Genomic DNA, 22,409 nt, shown 5'->3' on the forward strand with positions numbered 1-22,409 from the left:
ATATAACAAGTCTGAATAAAAAAAAAAAACATTTATTTTCTTACTTCCCAAATTTTATCCTTTTCATTTCTTGTCTGCATTTTATTGGATTACTTTAGACTGTATCTGTAATACTGAATACATATATTTAGCAGTTATACTTTGCCAGATTTTAAAAATTTTATGTTATTGGTAAAGAGCTAACTAATACATATTATTTGTTAGCTAGGGATTTTTTTTAATCATAAATGGAAACTTAGGTTGTATTGAATGATTTTTTCCAAATTCAAGATGATCGTAGGATATAGCATTTCTTCATTGTTACAAAACTCGCATACTCCTTGGATGAACCATACACGGCATTTCTAAATGTTCCTGCAACAACAACAGCAACAACAACAACAAAACAAATAAATAAAATATTTTGATCCTCTTCTCATAAGTGTGTCACATACTGTGAGGGTTATAGATGTAGACATTTGACTACTTAGTTGCTCTACTTGAAAAGACACTAAAACTAAGCTTGTAATTACAGTCCAGAACAAGGTCCCCAGGTTAAGAAACAAGGTAGCAAACTTCCCTGGAATTTACCTTTCAAGGAGTGATGAAGTTAATGGCCTCAGGGAGGATTCTGTGTCACTTGACTTTATATAAAAAAGCTTGGAGTAAGGAGCACTCAGTAAGGAGGGGAGCAGATTAACGGACCCTTCCTCCTTTTGCATATTGGCAAAGGAAAGGTTTTCCTTTTCCTTCACCTGTGGATGTCTCAGGACTACTCTGGCTCAAATGACCTGGAACTCACAGCATTACCCCAGGAAAAGTGCTGGAGCAAACATGGGTCTTCCATGCTCACTAGGAAATGTGACTGTGATTCCGAGCCCAGTGCATTTTCATTCACTATGTCATGGATAAGGATGAACATTAAAAGCCCTACTATTGGTCAATGCATGTTAACTAACCAGTTTTATAATTGGTTGGGGTTGATTTTCTAATATGTGATTCTGGATTTGAGATTTGTACTTGTAAGTGACACTGATTTATGATTGCCCTTCCTGGTCTTGACATATTTGGGGGTTTCATGATTGTCAAGGTTATTCTGAGCTCAGATTATGTTAAGCAGGTTTTTCCTCTCTTCGATTTTGTTTGAGTAGTGTTCTTTTTCCTTCTTAAGCACTTGATAGAATTGATCAGGAAGCTCTCTGCCTGGAGTATTTCATAGTGTTGATGATGTTTGTTTTGATTTTGAGATAGACTAGGAAATCTCATAGAAAAGAAGAAAGCAGCATTATAGCTGGTGATAGAAAATTTGAAAAGAGGGAAATAACCTCAAGTTAATGTCCTAGAGACCACTTCCCAGACAGCCCAGGAGGGCCTCAGTGTGGCAAGATAAAGCTGTCCTCAATTGCCTGCACATTCAACAGGGCAGAACTTCAGATTGGCAAAACTAGGAATGCCCAGGAAGCAGTAATGTTAGCAGACAAGGAAACTGGTTATTCTGTCAAAAAATGAGGACACAAACCTCAGCCAACAGAACTACCATCCAAAGAATCAGTTAGTACAAGAATGATGAGCACTTAGCAGGAGTAAAATTCGTAACTTCAGAGAGATAGGGGGAACACTGCAAACATGTAAAATATATAATAAGAGTTCTTAGGTTAAGAACTTAACAGATATTCTGAAGTGCAGAATAGATGTGGTCAGATAGAAGGAGCAAGATGAAAATTTGAGTTGAAGAATTCTCTTTAAACTCAATGGCTGTGGCTTAGGAAGGAATTAAGTAAAGATTAAGGGATATAAAATGAATATACAGAACTTTCAATAAACATTTGATAAAAATACATGAAGGCAACACAAAACTTCAAATCTCTTGAACTGCTGGTGGAAATGAAAACAAGTACAGTGACTAAAGGAAAAAAATCATTGTTGGTTTCTTAAATGTAATAAAATATGGACCTCTATTTTGACGACCAATTAGTGCTAGATACACAAAAGTGTATGCACATACAAAACTTGTGCACAAATGTTCATAGCCGTTTTCCAAATATTCCCAAATAAGAAATAATAAAAGTATCCACTAATACGCAAATGGATAAACAGTTGTAATAAACTCCTGTGCAATAACATAAAGAAAATTACCGCTTGTCTGGAGGCAGCAAAGAGAATGTAGGAAGTGCTATAGGAGAATAAAATTAATTGTGAGTAAATTTGGGGGTGTTCCAGATATGCTTCTACTTTGATCGTGGGAATTATTTCATGGGTATATAGTAAGTGAATACTTATGAAATTGTATGCTTCCCACATGAACAATTTGTTATCATTAGAGTTGGTAAATCTGTGTTAAAAAATAAGGTGCGAATATTATAGAGTAGCTGTTATTGGATTAATTTAAACTAAATATGGAGCTAAAACTGAGGGTCCCTCTGTGAATAAACTCATTTTATTGACTTCAGAAAAACCCTTCTTGTATACACGAATTCTTTCCTCCAGTCATTAGCATGAACAGCTTACTTCATTGTCTTCTATCCTCACCTGCATTTGTTCTGTTTGAAAGCTTAGAGTACAAAGTGCACAAGCAAAATCTCTGGAGTGAGATCTTTGCTCAGTCACTGAAGTACCTATTTTATTTGTGATCTTCAGTTTTTTAGAAATCATGAGCATCAGTTTATGCATAAACATAAATTGACTACAATATAGTATATACAATATATTATATAATGTGCTATATTATGTATATGCAATATATTATAAGCTACATAATATGGAATGCATATTTAATATTATAGATATACCTAACATCTGTTATATAACATAATATGTAACATATATTGTGCTTCATAAAATGAAGGTTAAATGAATGAGGGCCTAGATCACTAGATCTCTACCTGGTAAATATATATTACTGTGAAAAAAGAATGAATTATTATTGTATCATAATTATTTCATTTTCAACTTCTTGTGAATATTATTGTTCACCTGTATAGTTAACTTACTGGAGCATTGAACATTTTAAAGAATCTAAAAGTGAATCTCCTTTCACAAATTCTAAAGCTTGAACATGCTTTTAAATTGCACATTGTGGCTTTTATAGTCCTGAGACTTTACAAATAATAATTCCTGGAATTTTAAATATCATCCATTGACTGTAATTAATTCAAATGGGAAAAATGTAAATATGACAATTCACAATTAACACAAGATACAAAGGGGGAACCCAGGCAAAAACAACAACACAAAAGAAGACAAGAGTTTTACATTTGTGTCCTATTCTTATTGACAATAATTGTAAAAAAAAAAAATCTGTGTACATTGTTTATAAAACTTAGTGAAGGAGTGGAATACTGTAGAGACTTGGACCTGACTTTGCTCTTGTCTGAGGAGAAAACCTGTGTGTATAATAAGTAGACTGAGTAGCTGCCCCTAAAACGTATGTCAGAAAATCCCCAGAATCTATGACTGCACCTGTGTGCCGTTATCTTACACGGTAAAGCACATGATTAAGAAAATTTAGAGAAAGAGATCATCCTGAACTGTCCTCTGCACCTAAATTTGGAGGCAAGTGTCCTACTGTAAAGGAGGAGGCACACAGAGACCTGGCACACAGAGGGGGGAGGCTGGGTGCCCAGGGAGTAGGTATGGAATGGCGTTGTCATGTGCCAAGGACAATCAGCAGCCACCAGAGGATGGAGGAAGCCCCAAACGTGCTCAGCCTGGGAAAATCAGATCTAGTGTGGACTCTCTGGAGTTTTGGGATCACAGGTGGTTTAGAATAAATTGCTGTCATAGAGTGATGGTTAAGTTGTTGTGGCAGCCTAGGAAATTAATATCATGAAGGGGAAAAGATGTGTCTAACTGTCCCACCAGATTCCTTGTAGCTGTGAATGCCTAATTCCCCCCAAATAAAGTGGAAGCAAAGATCCTCAAAATTTGATTCAAAGGAAGAAGAATTTTGAAGGATAAGGGCTTTATTTCATTTTTCTTTTTAATATTTTTGCCTTTGTCACTAGTATATGGAGAAGTAGACAAAGAAGATAAAAAAGTGAAAATCAGGGGCCAACACTGTATCAAAAGAGATGCCAAAATGGTTATTAAACAGAAGGAATAATTTTACCCTTTAAATTTAAGGAATAATAGAAGGTACTCAGGATAAAAACCAAAGATTATCTCCCCCTCACCAATATACATTTTTGCTTACCACTTTGACAATTTATTTTTCTATTTTGTCTGCTTTTGGTCTTGAACCTATGACTCCAGTATACTTACATTGGATAAAATGAAGGAAAGAAGAGAAGGGAGGACAAAGGGAAGTTATATAACCTGCTCATGATTTTCCATTGTACAATTATTTTAATAACATATATATTACTTTTACCAGTCTATTGTTAGATTATGGCAAAGGAGCAGTTTAAATCCATTGGTTTATCCAGTCAGTGCCTTCTTATGTAATCATAAGTCTTCAGCTTGATCTTTTTTTTTAAATTTTTTTATTAGTTGCTCAAAACATTACAATGATCTTGACATATCATACATTCAGTTTGATCTTTATGAATGATATAATTCATAAAGGGGGGATAGTAGAGGATAGGAAAGGCAGCAGAATACAACAGACATGAGTATATCAATATGTAAATCAATGGAAGTGTAACTGATGTGATTCTGCAAGCTGTATACGGGGTAAAATGGGAGTTCATAACCAGGTTGAATCAAAATGTGAAATATGATATATCAAGAACTATGTAATGTTTTGAACAACCAACAATAAAAAAAGAAAAAATGAAATTTAGAAAATTATGTGAAGTATTTTGTGCAAATACTAGGTGTTAGGTAAACTTTTATTGATTATCTGGATTCATATATAGCCTCTTGTCTCATCAATATGTACCCAAAATAGTAGGCTGAAGTTGATGTCACATTCTCACATGCCTTTAATGCAATTCCAGAATATAAAAACTAAGGGATCCTTATGTTTATATACTATAGTTGAAATAAACATGTTAACTTTGTCCTTATCGAATTTAAAATTAAATTTAAATACTTACTGTTTCAGGCAGGGTGGCATGGACCTGTAATCCCAGGGATGCGGGAGCTGAAGTAGCAGGATTGTGAGTTCAAGACCAGCCTGGGCAATTTAGTGAAGTCCTAAGCAATTTAGTGAGAACCGGTTTAAAAATAAAAAGTAAAAAAGGGCTGGGGTTATAGCTCCATGGTAAAGCACCATGGGTTCAATTATCAGTACAAAAAGAAAAAAGGAAAAAGAAAAAGAAAGAAAAAAAGAATTAGCCACTTGTGATCACATTTTTCATTCATTGACAAAGTCAACATTGGGTCTTGAAGTAAAGTATTTTTGTTTCTAAAATGGGGAAAGAAATCACAATTCTTGTCCTCAATGTAGAAAAAATAATGAAGGTAGAAATAAACAACTCTAAATAACATGGCAATAGGTAAAGCAGAAAAATGTCAGTTTCTGGAAAGAATAAATGTGTAAGGGCTTACTTTTAACTTAAATTAATATTGGGTTAATTATGTTAAGAATCTAAGGAATTTTGTTTGAGCTGAACAACTAAATATGCAGGGGAAAGAATGTGTGACTGTATTGACTGCAGGAGGGATAGAAGCCTGTACAAAAGAGTTCATTGAGGAATCGAGTAGTAAATAAATGGCTTCATAATGAGAGTTTGTATTGATCTGATTCTGGAAAAATATGCAGGATTTGGGTTGAGAAAGGTCAAGAGAGAGGGCTTCCAAGGTTGGATCAATATTGTTAACAGCATCAATCTGCCACTGATAATACTTACAGTGCTTTTTCAGCTTTCAATTTCATTTATTAAGTAGTTTTCTACTATCCCAATGTTAAATCCTGCCAGCTGATTCCCCTCAAGATTATTACACTCACTTTCTATTCCCTCTTCACCTATTAAGATACTTTATAACACTGTGAGTTTAAAAACCTGACACAACTTTAGTTCATGATGATCAGGCAGGGTGCAAGGCCAGTCAGGCAAATACGCCTCTTCTACATTTTATGGGTCTGAAACATCTTGTCTAGAAAGACTTATTATTATATACAAGAACTATTTGGCCATTTATAGTTTGCTTTTTATCTATTCAATTGTTCACTGGTATTCTTAGAACAGAAAAAGAAACCTTTTAAGAATAATAACATGCCAATTACCTTTAATTACTCTCCAGCTCTTTCAGTTAAGAAAAAAAAAAAGAAAGAAAGAAACTTTCATTTTAGGCTTAGTTTGTGTCTGAATAGAACATTTTATATTTGAACCCATAATGGAAATGGTTTCCTATTTTCCATGATGTTCTTTGCTATTTAATGTATCTTCTAAATTTAACACATTATTTAAAGTGCCATCTATCTACCTGATCATCTTGAAAAGATGGAGAAACACAAGTAAAGCTTAATAACTATTCGTGTTTTATTCTGATAACAATTCATATTTATTCTGACAAAAACACACTTTATTCTGGTAATGTTTCCATTTTCACAATCAAGTAAGTGTTGACTATGAAATAGTTTTTCAAAATCTGCCTGCATGATAAACTATGGAAATTAGAATAATTAGATCTAAGAAAAGGATAGAATAAAATTATATATGTCTACAAATATTATATATAAATATAAATATTATACAAAATATGATATAATTATATATAAGTATAAAATAAATTATATATTTTATATAAATATATAATTAAATATGTAACATATTTTATATACATATATAACATATTTATATATAAATATATATAATTAAACATAGGTTTATATATCATATACATAATATATAAATATAAATTTTTATAAATAAAAATTATATATATAAATAAAATTTACTTTATTTATACTCTTGTCACCTAAAATAAAATACTGTAACATTTAGATGAGAGCATTATCAGATTGAGGGACTAGGAAGGAAGATAAAATAGAAAAAAGAAAAAGTAGGAATTTGATCACTTTTTCAAATTGTTAAAAAATGCTTACTCCTTGCCCATTAATCCTACATTATACATTTTCTTTAAACCCATATGTGTAGTTAAGTATTTATTAACACAATAAAGTAGAGTGTCAGTTTTAAAAGCCCCTAACTTTAGATGTAGACTACACATCATTTGACTACTCCAGGACATTGACAGTGGCTTTCTTTTCAGTAAAGCATTCAATTCACAATTATTTTTTAAAACTTAAAAAAAATTCCTAAAATCTTATGCAACACAGTAGCTGTTGTAGTTCAAAACAAAACGAGCATTTCTAATGTGTTCTTTAAAGAAAATCCGAGAGCAGAATTCTATGCCCAGTTGGTCTTAGAACTGATCTTGATTCATGGCAAATACTGTTAGCTCTCCAGCTCCCATAGAAATCCATACTGCCTCCTGCTTCTGATCATGAGACTAATAAAAGCCATTAAGAATTCACATTATTTTAGTATGCAAAATGTTTTGTTACCTTATGTAAATGCAAGTACTGATTTAAAAGTCAATAAGTTTCCCAGAAGAAATTGGACTCAGGCACTTTATTTATTATAGAAAATTAAGAAAACACTAAGGTTACAGTGGTCATTCCCATAAGGAGTTTTGAAGTAAGAAACAATAGATTATACTAGAAACTGAAGAAGGAACTCTGACAAGAAAAGAAAAATTGGTTGAACAAGAAAATCAATGACATGTATTTTTTCTATTAAACATATGAGCTAAAAATTAAGGAAATCATTAATTTTGGTTGATTACTGCCATAAGAAAAAGTGTATTAGATGGATTCTTTTTAGCAAAGGAAACACAAAACTAAGATTCATACCAAATATGGAAAACACAATTATTTTCTAAAATTGAGTGAAACCCACACATTAAAATGAAAACAGGCTTGTTTTACAAAAAGCCAAAACTATTTCCTGACAATACAGGAGGAGACAAATTGATTCCACTCAAGCGCAGTCAGGAGAGAAAATGGTGCCTCAGTAAGGCAGGACAGGAAACTACCTGGACTCAACTTGTGCAGGTGTACTACCTGCTTATGCAGGTGTTGCCAAAACTCCTGTAATACAATGAAGTATCGTGCCAGTTTCTGTGTTTGTATTTTGGGTTTGGTTTTGAATTTGTACTGTATATATTCACAATCTCAACCTGAGAGGGGCAGGAGTAGAGAGGATTTTCCTTCTATAAAACAGGAATGAGATGCTATATAGAAAAATTATGATTTCCTTATTATCATCTAGATCACAATGAAGAATCATGAAAGCTACCAGACTTTGTTCTTTTACCAGATACAACAAAGTGCCAAAATGTCTTTGATAATGTGATCTAACTAACTTCCCAGGAACTTTGTTTATAGGAAGGGTGCTACAGTCACAATAGATCTGAATTGTACATCTATTTGAAATATTATCTGTTGTGCTAAAAAAAGATTATACAGCTATTTATTATAAATTTGTTCAAAGGCAGACTAATCCTGAAAACATGGTAGATTAGATTTCTAGGCAAACTATATTTTCTGTATACTATTTCCCTCAAGATATTGCCACTTAGTGGTTTCTTATCTGAAGAGTGTCAGATTTTTACCATCTGATGACTGATATTCATATTTCAGGAATAGGTCAGTTTAACATTTACATGGATAGAAATAGACATTGGCTTTATTCTCATTCATAAAAGATTTTTTCTTATTATAGAACATTTTAGCATCCTGACATAGATAAATAAGCAAATAATTCTCTTTCAAAAAATAACAAACTTGACTAAAATGTTTCTAGGTATTTTATAATTTGAAAGAACATGAACAACTTGGGAAGAATAAGAAATGTGGAGAAAGAAAACTTACTAAAAACTATAACATTCAATTATTGCTCAGCTATTGGAAATTCAGTTACTACATATCTTAAAACAACACATTTTTATGTGAAGTTTGAAATCATGACTTTATTTCCACGCCTCCATTCAAGATTATAGACTTAAGTGTGAAATGAAATTTAATAAAACTTCTACGGAAATGAGAAAGATCTTAAGATTCCAAAGGTTTCAAAGCATTTGTAGAAGAAAGAAAGGAGTTTGAAAGACATTGGTGAGTACAACAAACTGCAGAAAGCTGAGGGAAGAAGATAGGCATGTGGGTTTACCATGGAGAGTGACATCAAACTGGCCGGGGACACTGTGAGATCAACTTCAAGAGGTAAAATGACTTAATTGAAGGTCTGTCTACACAACTGTGGCATGAGTGAGACTTCTAAGTCCATTGTCATACTTTTTTGAAAAGAAACAAATATCCCAGAGCCATTGACAGGCAATTACCATCAAAACAATTGGAAAAGCTACACAGACACACACAAACACACACACACACACACACACAAAGTAAGTAACAAGTAACAAATATCAGCATCGACAAAACAGACCCAGAGAGATGTTGTAAATATCTTGAGCAGTGTCTGGCATGACTTCAGGACTCCAGTGCAGGTTGGAGCATGGGAAGAAAGAAGCTTCCAGAGTGAACATTGGATATGCTCACTGAAGCATCACACCTGAGCTCAGCTGAAACAGAAGTCTGAATCTTAAAGGTATGTGGATGTTCCAGGGGCAAAGTTCATCATCAAAACTTCCCACAAATCATAATAAATAAATGCCATCATGTTTACATGGAAAAATGATATGATTGTGTTTATATCCATAACCAACTACTTCCAATCTACTATAAACAATCTGATGGGGTGTTTTGGCAGTACTGAGAGTCAAATCCAGGGTCTCCTGCATGCTATGAGATCACTGTCACTAGCTACATCCCATTCCCATTTTTATTGTTGAACTTTATTTCAACCAAATTATATTGCAAATATTCTTATATGAACAAATTATGTCACGCTTATATTTTTGAAAGTAGCCGTGTATCTAAAGTAGTCCTGTATCTACAATGTAGTATTCATTGTATATATCTAGCTTAGTCAACTATTGGTAATATTTCAATAATTTTCAGTACTTGACTGATTCTGTAAACATTTTAGTTCATGTTTATTAATGAGCATGTACATACAAAACTGGGAGTGAAATTAAACTACTTATAAGATTATGTGGTTCTTTTGTTTTTTAAAAAATTATATGTTATTTAATTTGTTACATATGACAGCAGAATGAAATTTATTTCATGTTACACATATATAGCACAATTTGTCAAGTCTCTGGCTGTACACAGACCATTTTCACATCATTCATATCTTCACACATGTACACAGGGTAAAGATGTTCAACTTATTCCACAGTCTTTCCTACTCCCATGCTCCCTCTCCTCCTCTCCCTCCCCTTTGCTGTATCTAAAGTTCCTCCATTCCTCCCTTTCTCCCATGCGCCCCATCCATCACTTCTATGAGTCACTATACTCATATCAAAGAAAGCATTTGGCCTTTGGTTTTGGGGGATTGGCTTACTTCACTTAGTATCATATTCTCCAGCTCTATCCATTTACCTGCAAATGCCATGATTTTATTCTATTTTAATGCTGAGTAAAATTCCATTGTGTATATATGACACATTTTCTTCATCCACTCATCAACTGAAGGGCATCTAGGTTGGTTCCACAGTTTAGCTATTGTGAATTATGCTGCTCTAAACATTGATGTGACTGTGTCCTTGTAGTATGTTTTTATGTCGTTGGGGTATGGACCGAGGAGTGGGATAGCCAGGTCAAAAGGTGGTTCCATTCCCAGTTTTCCAAGGAATCTCTATACTGCTTTTGGCTGCATAAATTAGCAGTCCCACCAGCAATAAGTGTGCCTTTTCCCTCACATCCTCTCCAACACTTGTTGTTGTTTTATTCTTAATAGCTGTTATTCTGATGGGAGTGAGATGAAATCTTAGAGTAGTTTTGATTTGCATTTCTCTAATTGCTAGAGATGTTGAACATTTTTTTTTCATATATTTGTTGATTGATCGTACATCATTTTCTGAGAAGGTCCTTGGCCCATTTATTAATTGGGTTATTTGATTTTTTGGAGTTAAGTTTTTTGAGCACTAGAAATTAGTGCTCTATCTGATGTGTGAGGGGTAAAGCTTTGCTGCCAAGATGTAGGGTATTTATTCACCGCACTGACTGTTTCTTTTCCTGAGAAGAAGCTTTTTAGTTTGAATTTATTCCATTTATTGACTCTTGGTTTTAATTCTTGTGCTATAGGAGTCTTATTAAGGAAGTTGCAACCTAATCCAACATGATGGAGATTTGGGCCTACTTTTACTTCCATTAAATGCAAGGTCTCTGGTTTAATTCCTAGGTCCTTGATTCACTTTGAGTTGAGTTTTGAGCATGGTGAGAGAAAGAAGTTTAATTTCATTTTGTTACTTGTGGATTTCCAGTTTTCCCAGCACCATTTGTTGAAGAGGCTACCTTTTCTCCAATATATATTTTTGTCACCTTCATCTAATATTAGATAATTATAATTATGTGGGTTTGTCTTTGTGTCCTCTATTCTGTACCATTGTTCTACATGTCTGTTTTGACGCCAATACCATGTCATTTTTGTTACTGTTGCTCTATAGTATAGTTTAAGGTCTAGTATAGTGATACTATCTGCTTCACTGTTCTTGCTAAGGATTCCTTTAGCTATTCTGGGTCTTTTATGTTTCCAGATAAATTTCATGATTGTTTTTTTTTATTTCTATAAGGAATGTCATTGGTATTTTGATTAGGATTTCATTGAATCTGTATAGTGCTTTTGGTATTATGGTCATTTTGGCAATATTAATTCTGCTTATCCAAGAAGAAGAAAGGTCTTTCCGTCTTCTAAGGTTTTCTTTATTTTATTTCTTTAGCATTCTATAATTTTCATTGTAGAGGTCTTTCACCTCTTTCATTAAGTTGATTCTCAAGTATTTTTCTGGGGAGGGCTATTGTAAAAGTGGTAGTTTTCTAAATTTCTCTTTCTGAGGATTTCTCACTGATGTACAGAAATGCCTTTGACAGGGGTGTTGGTTTTATATTCTGCTACTTTGCTGAATTCATGTATTAGTTCTAGAGAATTTCTGGTGGAATGTTTTGGGTCTTCTAGGTGTAAAATTTCATCATTGGCAAGTAATGATTACGCTACTGCTTGAGCCACATCCCCAGCCCAATAATTTGAGTTCTTCTTATCTTATCCATATCCCTTTAATTTATTTTGTCTGTCTAATTGCTCTGGATAGAGTTTCAAGAACTATGTCCAATGGAAGTGGTGAAAGAAGACATCCCTATCTTGCTCCAGTTCTCAGAGGAAATGCTTTCAGTTTTCTTCATTTAGAATAATGTTGGCCTGGGGCTTAGCATAGATAGCTTTTACAATGTTGAGATATGTTCCTGATATTCCTAGTTTTTTGATTGTTTTGAACATGAAAGGTGTTGTATTTTTTCAAATGCTTCCTCTGCATCTATAAAGATGATCACATTATTTTTATCTTTGAATCTACTGATTTTATGAATTACATTTATTGATTTCCATATGTTGAACCAACCTTGTATCCCTGTGATGAACCCCACTTGAGCATAGTATACTATCTTTTTGATATGTTTTTGTATTCGATTTGCTAGAATTATATTGAGAAGTTTTGTATTGATATTCATTAGAGATATTGGTCTGAAGTTTTCTTCCTTTGGTGTGTCTTTGGTTTTGCAGTTGGGGTGATATTAGCCTCATAGAATGTGCTTCGAAGTGTTGCCTTTTTTTCTATTTCATGAAATAGTTTGAGAAGTTTTGGTGTTACTTCTTGAAAGTTCTTGTAGAATTCAGCTGTGTATCCATCCAGTCTTGGTCTTTTCTTGGTTGGTAGACTTCTGATGGCATCCTCTATTTTCTGTTTGAAATTGATTTGTTTAAATTGCGCATATTATCCTGATTAGTTTGGGCATATCATATGCCTCTAGAAATTTGGCGATGCCTTTGATATTTTATTGGAGTACAAATTTTCAAATTAATTTTTAATTATCTTCTGTATTTCTGTAGTGTCCATTATGATATTTCCTTTTTCATTGTGGATGTTAGTAATTTGAGTTTTGTCTCTTCTTCTGTTTGTTAGTGGCTATGGTTTATCAATTTTATTTCCTATAGTTCTAAGTAATGCAAAGATCTTTGCAAAATCTGCATGTAATTTTCATTTTCAGGAAAGCACATAGTATCCTAATTGAATTACACCTTTGCCAAAATTATCTGTCAATCTTTTTTTTTCTGTATTTCCCTCTATCTGTACTCTATCATCTATCATCCCCACCTGTATATTTGTGCATTTAGATTTATTTTTGTTTGTCTTTAGATATTTTCACCTTGATCTTTCAGTTTACTGATTCATGAATAAATGATTTTCAACATAAAATTTCTGTAAATCAATTGCATTTTCAAAAATTAAACTTCCTATAGAGACTGTTCTAACATAAGTAGTTAAAATGTTCAATCATGATTCTCTTCTGGTATTCATCTTATTCAATGCATGATTTTGTCTTCTACTGATTCTTATAATTTTATTTCTCCCAGTGTTAGCTTTTTGTTTTATTACACTAACTGTTGCAATTTCTTGTTATTGACTTCTTACGGAATTGGCTCCTTAACTCTGTTACTCAAATTAATTACTGACGAAGCTCTGTATTCTGAAGAACTTTGAAGAATATAAAAACAAAAAAAGTGAAAATATTTAGGCCAAATATAAATATATTTGACAGATATCCTTCAGAGTCTTGGTAGAAATTGTAGTTATTGCTGTCATTTATTTGTAATTCTTTTCTTAATAATGCATTCTTATTTATAATTCTAGCAAACATGAGCTGAATGAGCTTTATTTCAAGCAAAACTATTATTCTTAAGCAAATTTAATGTTTTGTAATACAAGCTTAAAACCAGTAACGTATTTCTTCTCTCTTGCTTTGTTCTGCCTCTCTCCCATCCTTTGCCCCCTCTGATTTCTATTTTCTTTTTGCTCTCACTCTCTATCTACTTAGCTGTCTAAAGATTTATGTAAAGATATGTCAAGTCACCAATGTTGTATTTACTAAAGTCATTATTATTTTAATAAGTTTTTTTAAGGATTTCTAAATGAGTCTCATCTTCATTATACTTAAAAATGTGTATTCATTATTTATTATTATAAATACTATTATTACTTGCTTTTGTATATATCTAGAATGCAAAAATTATGCCATATCCATATTTACATTTCCATTACTTGACATAACCTAATACAAAACATCTTTTGAACTAATTGTTTTTTGTGCAAAAATATTGTTTCCTTTATATTGAATGCTATTCCAGGAATCCTTTTCTACCTGTCAGATGTTGTGCAAATTAACTGTATTGAGAGCCTTAAATTTCTTATCAATGAAATAATGTTAATACATACATGATCAGGTTATTGAGAATTGTAGCATATACCATATGTAAAAGAGCATAATGATGTAATATAAATATTGGTGAAACATTGTGGCTACATCAGAGGAAATATTGATAGCAGCAAAAGCAGAAGTATTTTTAATTCCAGTATTCATAGTTGTTAACCAGGGCTAATCATAATTATATTTTTATCCTGTCTCTGAATTTTAGAAAATTTACCTGTTTACTATTTTTAAATTCAATATGAGCCTATGACTAAGCATGATTTTTTTTACTCTCTTTCTACTATAACAAAGAGGATAAAATAAGAGATAATAGTTATTTAACAAACATTTACATGTGTGTATATAGAGAGTGTGTATGCAGGTGTATATACATAAACATTAGTTTATGTGCATGCCCAGTATGTGTATGGGTGTGTATTCACACACATAACCATTTGGTAGCTGTACAATTAGTACAAGTCTTAAAATCACTTATATTAATTTTTAATTAATCATGACACCACTCAAAATATATGTAGAATTACATAAAATTTGACCCTTGATAAGTAATTAAGCTAGTTCAATTAGAAGTAGTTATTTTAAAGGGACCTGAAATATAATAAAGATGGATGGAGATAGAGTGAATAAACTTTAAGGTTTTGAGTTCTATTGCTTGTATAAAAAATTTCTCAGAAATATAATTTGTATTCTTGGTTAAAATATCTATGAAAAGTTAACTTTCAGATACTTTCTTTACATTTAATTTAGTGTCTATTCAATATTGCTTTAATTTTTAAAATCCACCTAAGGCTTCAAGAGAATATATAAAAGTCATAACATCATACTTTCACCTTTATAATATGTACATAAATATTGAAGCAAGGTAGGAGATCCTGTTTAAGAGCTGGTATTTAATAAAGTCTTTCCAATGTGTCTCCTAGAAATTAAAATTAATAAAAGTAAATCATTAATCAAATTCAGTAGGTATGAAATTAGAAATAATAATATAAAGTATTCAAATATTGCAGGCATGTAGTAATAATTTGATAATCTCTTAGGAAATTAAATTTATTTAACCAAAAGACTATAGTTAACATACTGCATGATGAAATTAAGAATGCAATCCTAGCCTATTAATAATGAATGGGTTCAGATTAAGTGTTGTTATTTTATGAAAGTTTAATAATAAACTATTAACTCTTCTTTCACTCAAGCCTGTAACATTATTTAAGATGTAAAATAAAACAAGTTTTGATATTATAAAATTTCAAAACAAATGTTCTGCACATATGAAGTTATGCACAGTCATGTTTTTAAGCTACTTAGTTATTTGTGTCATCTCTTTGGGAATGCATAACAGCACTTTACATACTATGGTTGAATTAAGAATACAAAACAAGTGTATTGTGTACAGGGAAATTCAGTGACTTACTGGTGAAAGAGGCAATGAAATTCTCTTGACTCTTAGAATAATAAACACTAACTAATATCTATGATGTATAAAATTTGAAGAAAACTTTAATCTTTCTGTTTAAATCAATTTTTTTTCTATTGTGAACAAAGAATTGACACAAACAATTTTAAAGGAGGACAAGTTTATTTGGGGCTCGTAGTTTAAGAGCTTATTCCAGAGACAGGCAGCTCCTCTGGGCCTGAGGTGAGTCTGGACATCATGATCGAAGAGGGTGACGGACGAAAGCAGTTTAAAACACTATGACCAGGAAGCAGAGAAAGAGCTTCACTTACTCTCCAAATGACTTACCTCCTCCAGCTGCACCATTGTTCCTCATAGTCACCACCCTGTTAATCCCTATGAGGTTAAAACTCTCATAACCCAGTCGTTTCACCTTTAGACCTTCTTGCATTGTCTGACTCATGAGCTTTGGGGTAGGACACCTGATATCAACACCATAACCTTACTGTATATATTGTGCAAATGAGAAATTCTGTCACTGAATGGTGGTTTCATATGACAGGACAGTGACCTGATAGCACAGGCAGCTCCTGGTACCGGCAATAAGAATAGATATTGCAAGTGAGATAAAAGTCACACTGCAAGGAAAGGAAGGGAGACCAGAAGACTGAAGTGATTGGCTGCAAAAGGAAGACTGAAGCTGCAGGACTCAGTCTACCATGTAGAATCTGGGGAAACTTCTAACAGGTTTGAAGCAACCATGTTGCAAGATCTAGACTCAGGAAAAGGAGGAAGGCAAAATGGGTTTCAGATTAAACAGATGAATTTTGCAGCATGTAGACATCCACAGATTTTAACATTCACTTATTTCATTTATTAAATAGGTTTTCCAAATGAACTACTATTATAAGTATTTCTCAAAAGCCTGTAACTTTTTTTACAAAATTTTAAAGACTGAGATGAAAGATAAAACATATCACTTAGCAATGCTAAAGAAGACTTTTGAAAAATTTTTTAATAATCAGAAAAATATGTGTGTTATTTACCAACAAATGAACATGATATATGCAAACAGGAAATAAGTGTAATTTGCCTTGCATTGTTTTATAACAAAGTATCAAAAACATTTATTTCTTGGAAAAGCAAACACTTAACATTTTAATGTTTCCAGAGCCAATATCGTGAGTCTGTGCTTCAGTTCTCAAAAAGGTACAATCAAGAGTTCATCATGGACTGTGATTTCATTGGAGAATTGATGTGTTTCTCTGAGTTATATGGCTGTTGAATGGCTTATTTCCTTACAGTTGTAGAACTCATTATTGGCTCAATTCATAAAGGTTAGTAGGAAAGAAAAAAAATGTGATAGGCAAGGTCTAACTCAAACTTTACAGGATTTACCACATTTTCATGATCCACCAAACAGGATGGTCTTCTTTGATTAACAGTCAACTGGGTAGAACCTTATCTGAAAGATCCATTCAACTTGTGATACAGTGTAACCATCATGTGCACCATGTCATGAATATGCATGGGTTTCCCCACACTCAATGAGAATGTATAGTACAGAATGTGTATACAAGGATTCGTTGTGATCATCTTATAATTCTACTATCATATTCAGAAGCTTTTAAGCATCTGAATTTTTACTCTAATTGTAAATTAACTAGTCTGCTTTATACAGGTTTATTGAAGCTGACCAAAAACACAAGATCCCAGGTCAGAGACAAAGGATTTCATAACTATCAAATTAGCAGTTAGTGTGTGTTTTATTAGCGCAATACAATCCCTTGATTCCCACGACTATTCAAAATTTTGTGAGGTAGCCCATTTAGATTCTGCACAAACATTGGGTGTGCATCACAATCTCTAAGGAATCTCATAGAGGTTGCCAGTTCTTCTGAACTTTGCCCTAAAGGAAGGCATAATCTCTGTTATCCTAGCCAGAAAATGAATCTTCCTTTTACCCTGAATTGAGACAATTGGCTCTTCTAATATGGGTTTCTATACAAATATCCTAGGAAAGATTATTCAGAATTAAAAGAGGCAGTGTGCTTTATTTAGAGCACATTTAGGAATAAATACAAGACAGCAATGCAGAATTTTCCCCCTAAGAGCAAGTTACTCATCAATATACCAGAAAGACATTTAAATTTCTCCAATATTTAATTTTAGCTTCAAAATCATAATGAAGTAAGTTTACTTGTCTTTCATTTAAAAATTTTTTTTTTACTTTCTTTTGTTAAAGTGTTTTTTAAGAAAAAGAAGCTGTATTAAAAACAGAAAAATAACCGCAATTTTATTTCTGTTTAGTATTACAGAAATTAGTATTATATTTACATTGTTCGGCAGTACCTTAATTTCAAGTTTTACTCTGATCACACTGTTTTGAAAATCAATAGATTTAATGTTTGGAGCAGTTTTAGGTTTACAGTGCAACTAACAGAAAGTACAAAGTTTCCATGTACCCCTCTACATGCACAGGACACATGGATGAACACCCCCACCGGCCTGACGATCAGTGAAGGCACACTGATCCATCTCCATTCACCAACCCCCACAGTGTACAGTACATTATTTTATGGGTTTTGACAAATATGTTGGCATATACATCCACAACTAGAGTGTCATGCCCTGCCAACCAATATTCTTTTTACTGTTTGGAGAGTTTTATCTTTTTTTTCAGAATACTAAACCTTGCAACAATACAATATGTAGTCTTTTCAGATCAGAAAGCTTTCTTTAACTCAGCAATATGCATCTACAGATCCTTCACATATTTTTGTTCATTTACAGCTCATGTCTTCTTAAGGCTAAATAATACTCAATTTCATGGATGTACCAAATATTATATGGATATTCACCTATTAAAATTTTTGTAGCTTTCTGATTTTGACAAGAATGAATAAAGTTAATATACATATTTGTTGGGATGTTATTTTGTGGGTCTAAGTTTTTAACTCATATGTATAAATACCAAAGAATGTGATTGTTGAATCATACAGTAAGAGAATCATAGTTTGTAAAAAATAATTGTCAAACTCTCTTTCAAAGTGGCTGTGCCTTTCTTCATTCTCACCAACAGTGAATGAGAATTCCAATTACTCTATATGCTGATTTCTTAAAATAAACACGTTTCACTGTAAAATATTCTGTGGGTTATTCTTTACTTATTGTATTTCTACAAATGGAAGTAAATAAGAAAATAGGTTAAAATGAATGGGCCAACGTTTACCTTATTTTTTTTAACATTTATTCATTGTTTAAATTATAGGCCCCAATGAAAGTTTCAATACTTCTTTTCACAAATAAAAACTATTATATCTTTAATTGAAAAATAGGTTGAATTTAGGAAAGTAATAATGGTCATTAATACTTCATGACAGATAAAGCAAAAATTAGAGAAGTTGTATTTGCTACCAAAGGTTCATATTATTTCCAGAAATATTAGAAGATATTATAGCATTATATTTTAGGCACTGTTTAAATGCACAATTTCTTTCAAAAATGGATGTTTAATTAATCACTTGATTGGCTCCTATTGAGCATTGGTTATGTTGTACATTTAATTTGGTGTAATATATAGACATGAACATTGATCAGAAATTGCTTGGTATTAATGAACTGGTTATTAAAATATCTATCACAGAAAAAAATTTGACATAGACTACTATCATTTAAATTTTTTATATTAATTTCACTTAAGACTAAATCATCCACTGATGTTTGAAAATGACTAAAATGCAAATTAGATTGCAGTCTTTGGAGACATTTCAGCTTCCCAAAGATTATCACAATTATATATCTTTCTTTTTTTTTTAGTTTTTGCAATGAACTTACACATATCCATGATTAATTGATCACATGAGAAAACAATCTATTTCAAAAGAGCCTACTACTCCCAATTAGTCCTGTATCAATGGCATATATTTACATTTCTTTAAATTGTTGATTCATAATATTAGGACAAAAATATAAAATGATCATTTTATTGAATGACTCTTATTATATCCTAAGACAAATTTGCTTTGTCAGTAAATATGCTGGGCCTGTCTAATATAATCAGAAAATTACGTATACATACTGTGTATTTTAGAGAGTTTTACCAAAAATATATATTCATAATTTAAGTGTGTATTCACTGTCTTTCATTACTTCTTTAAAACAATTGATTAATTATCACAAGAGAAAAAAGATGAATAAAATAGTCAATTTAAAAGTAAATGTTAAAATGGACCCATCACTAAAGTGAGCTTTTGTCTCCACTTGTTGCTGATATATTCTGAATGCTGCAATAGCATCTGGGGCATTGACATGCATATCTGTTTAAATTTTATTGAATTGATTGAAAAAGTTATTTTCTCATATTAAATAAAACACACAAGATTGAAATATGTTTGCATTGAAGCAAGAGAATCAACAAGTAATGACTGAGAAAAACAAGAATGCCTGATAACAAAATCTGATAAAAATTCATAATGTTGAGGAAAAGAGAACACATCATGAAGCTTAGAGAAAATTAAAGACAACCACACACACACAGAAAAAGAAATGCATTAGAATGAGATTAAAAAGAAACTATAGAACCCAGTAATACAATCAATAACTTAGATTTAACTAATATATAGAATATTTCGTCCTTCAACAAGCAAATGCATTTTCTTCTCAGCAGCACATGGGTCCTTGTCTAAAATAGACCATATAATATGCCACAAAGCAACTCTTAGCAAAAAAGTAGAGATACTACCCTGCATTGTATCAGATCATAATGGAATGAAGTTAGAAATCAATGACAGAATAAGAAATAAAAGCTACTCCAACACCTGAACACCAAATAATATGCTACTGAATGAACAATGGGTTTCAGAAGACATCAAGGAAGAGATTAAAAAATTTTAGAGGTGAATGAGAACACAGATACAGCATATCAAAATCTCTGGGACACTATGAAGGCAGTTCTAAGAGAAAGTTTATTTCATGGAGTTCATTCCTTAAAAGAAGAAAATGTCAACAAATAAATGACTTAACATTACATCTCAAAGTCCTAGAAAAAGAAGAATAAATCATCACCAAAAGCAGTAGAAGACAGTAGAAGACAGGAAATAATTAAAATCAGGGCTGGAGTCAATGAAATTAAAACAAAAATTTTAAAAAAATTAAAACAAAAAAAAAAACAAGTGAAAATATTTTGAACCAAAATATTTCAAAGAACCAAAAAGCTGGTTCTTTGGGAAATAAATAAAACCTATAGACCCTCAGGCATGCCAACAAAGAGAAGGAAAGAGAAAACTCAAATTACTGACATCTGTGATGAAAAAGGAAATATCATGACAGACACTACAGAAATACAGAAGATAATTAGAAATCATTTTTAAAATTTGTTCTCAATTAAAATAGAAAACATCAAAGGCATCAACAAATTTTTAGAGTCATATGATTTGCCCAAACTTAATCAGGATGATTTACACAAGTTGAACAGATCAATTTCAAGCAATGAGATAGAAGATGCCATCAGAAGCCTACCAAGGAAGAAAAGCCCAGGATCAGATGGATACACAGCTGAGTTCCACAAGACCTTTAAAGAAGAACTAAATACCAATATTCCTCAAATTATTCCATGAAATAGAAAAAGTGGGAACACTTCATGTGAGGCTAATATCACCCTGATTCCAAAACCAATCAAAGACACATCAAAGAAAACAATTTTCAGGCTGGGGATGTGGCTCAAGCGGTAGCGCGCTCGCCTGGCATGCGTGCGGCCCGGGTTCAATCCTCAGCACCACATACCAACAAAGATGTTGTGTCCGCCGAGAACTAAAAATAAATAAATAAATATTTAAAAAAAAAAAAAAGAAAACAATTTTCAGACCAATATCTCTAATGAACATAGATGTAAAAATTCTCAATAAAATTATGGCAAATAGAATACAAAAAAACATATCAAAAAGATTGTGCACCACAATCAAGTGGGATTCATCCCAGGGATGCAACAGTGGTTCAACAAATGGAAATCAATAAATGTAATTCATCACATCAATAGACTTAAAGATAAGTATCAAATGATCATCTCAATAAATGCAGACAAAGCATTTGACAAAATAGAGCACCTCTTAATGTTCAAAACACTAGAAAAACTAGGGATATCAGGAATATATCTCAACATTGTAAAAGCTATGTATGCGAAGCTCTTGGCTAACATCATTCTAAATTGAAAAAAAATGAAAGCACTCCCTCAAAAAACTGGAACAAGGAAAGAATGCCCTCTTTCACCACTACTAGAATTCTTACAACTCTATTCAGAACTATTAGACAGATGAAAGAAATTAAAGGGATATGGACAGAAAAAGAAGAACTCAAATTATCACTGTTTGCTAATGACAGGATTTTATACAGATAAGATCCAAAAAATTTCATCAGAAAATTCTATAACTAATAAATGAATTTAGCAAAATAGTAGGATATAAAACCAACATCCATATAAATCCAACATCCATAAACTGATGATAGAAATTCAAAGGAATTTCTATACATCAGTTTATAAATCCTCAGAAAGTGCAACTAGAAAAACTACCACATTTAAAATAGGCTCAAATAAATAAATAAATAAATAAATAAATAAATAAATAAATAAATAAAATAGTTGGGAATCAACTTAATGAAACAGGTGAGACACCTCTACAATGAAAATTATAGAATGCTAAAGAA

This window comes from Urocitellus parryii, chromosome 10 (assembly GCF_045843805.1).
Source record: "Urocitellus parryii isolate mUroPar1 chromosome 10, mUroPar1.hap1, whole genome shotgun sequence".
Lineage (NCBI taxonomy): Eukaryota > Metazoa > Chordata > Mammalia > Rodentia > Sciuridae > Urocitellus > Urocitellus parryii.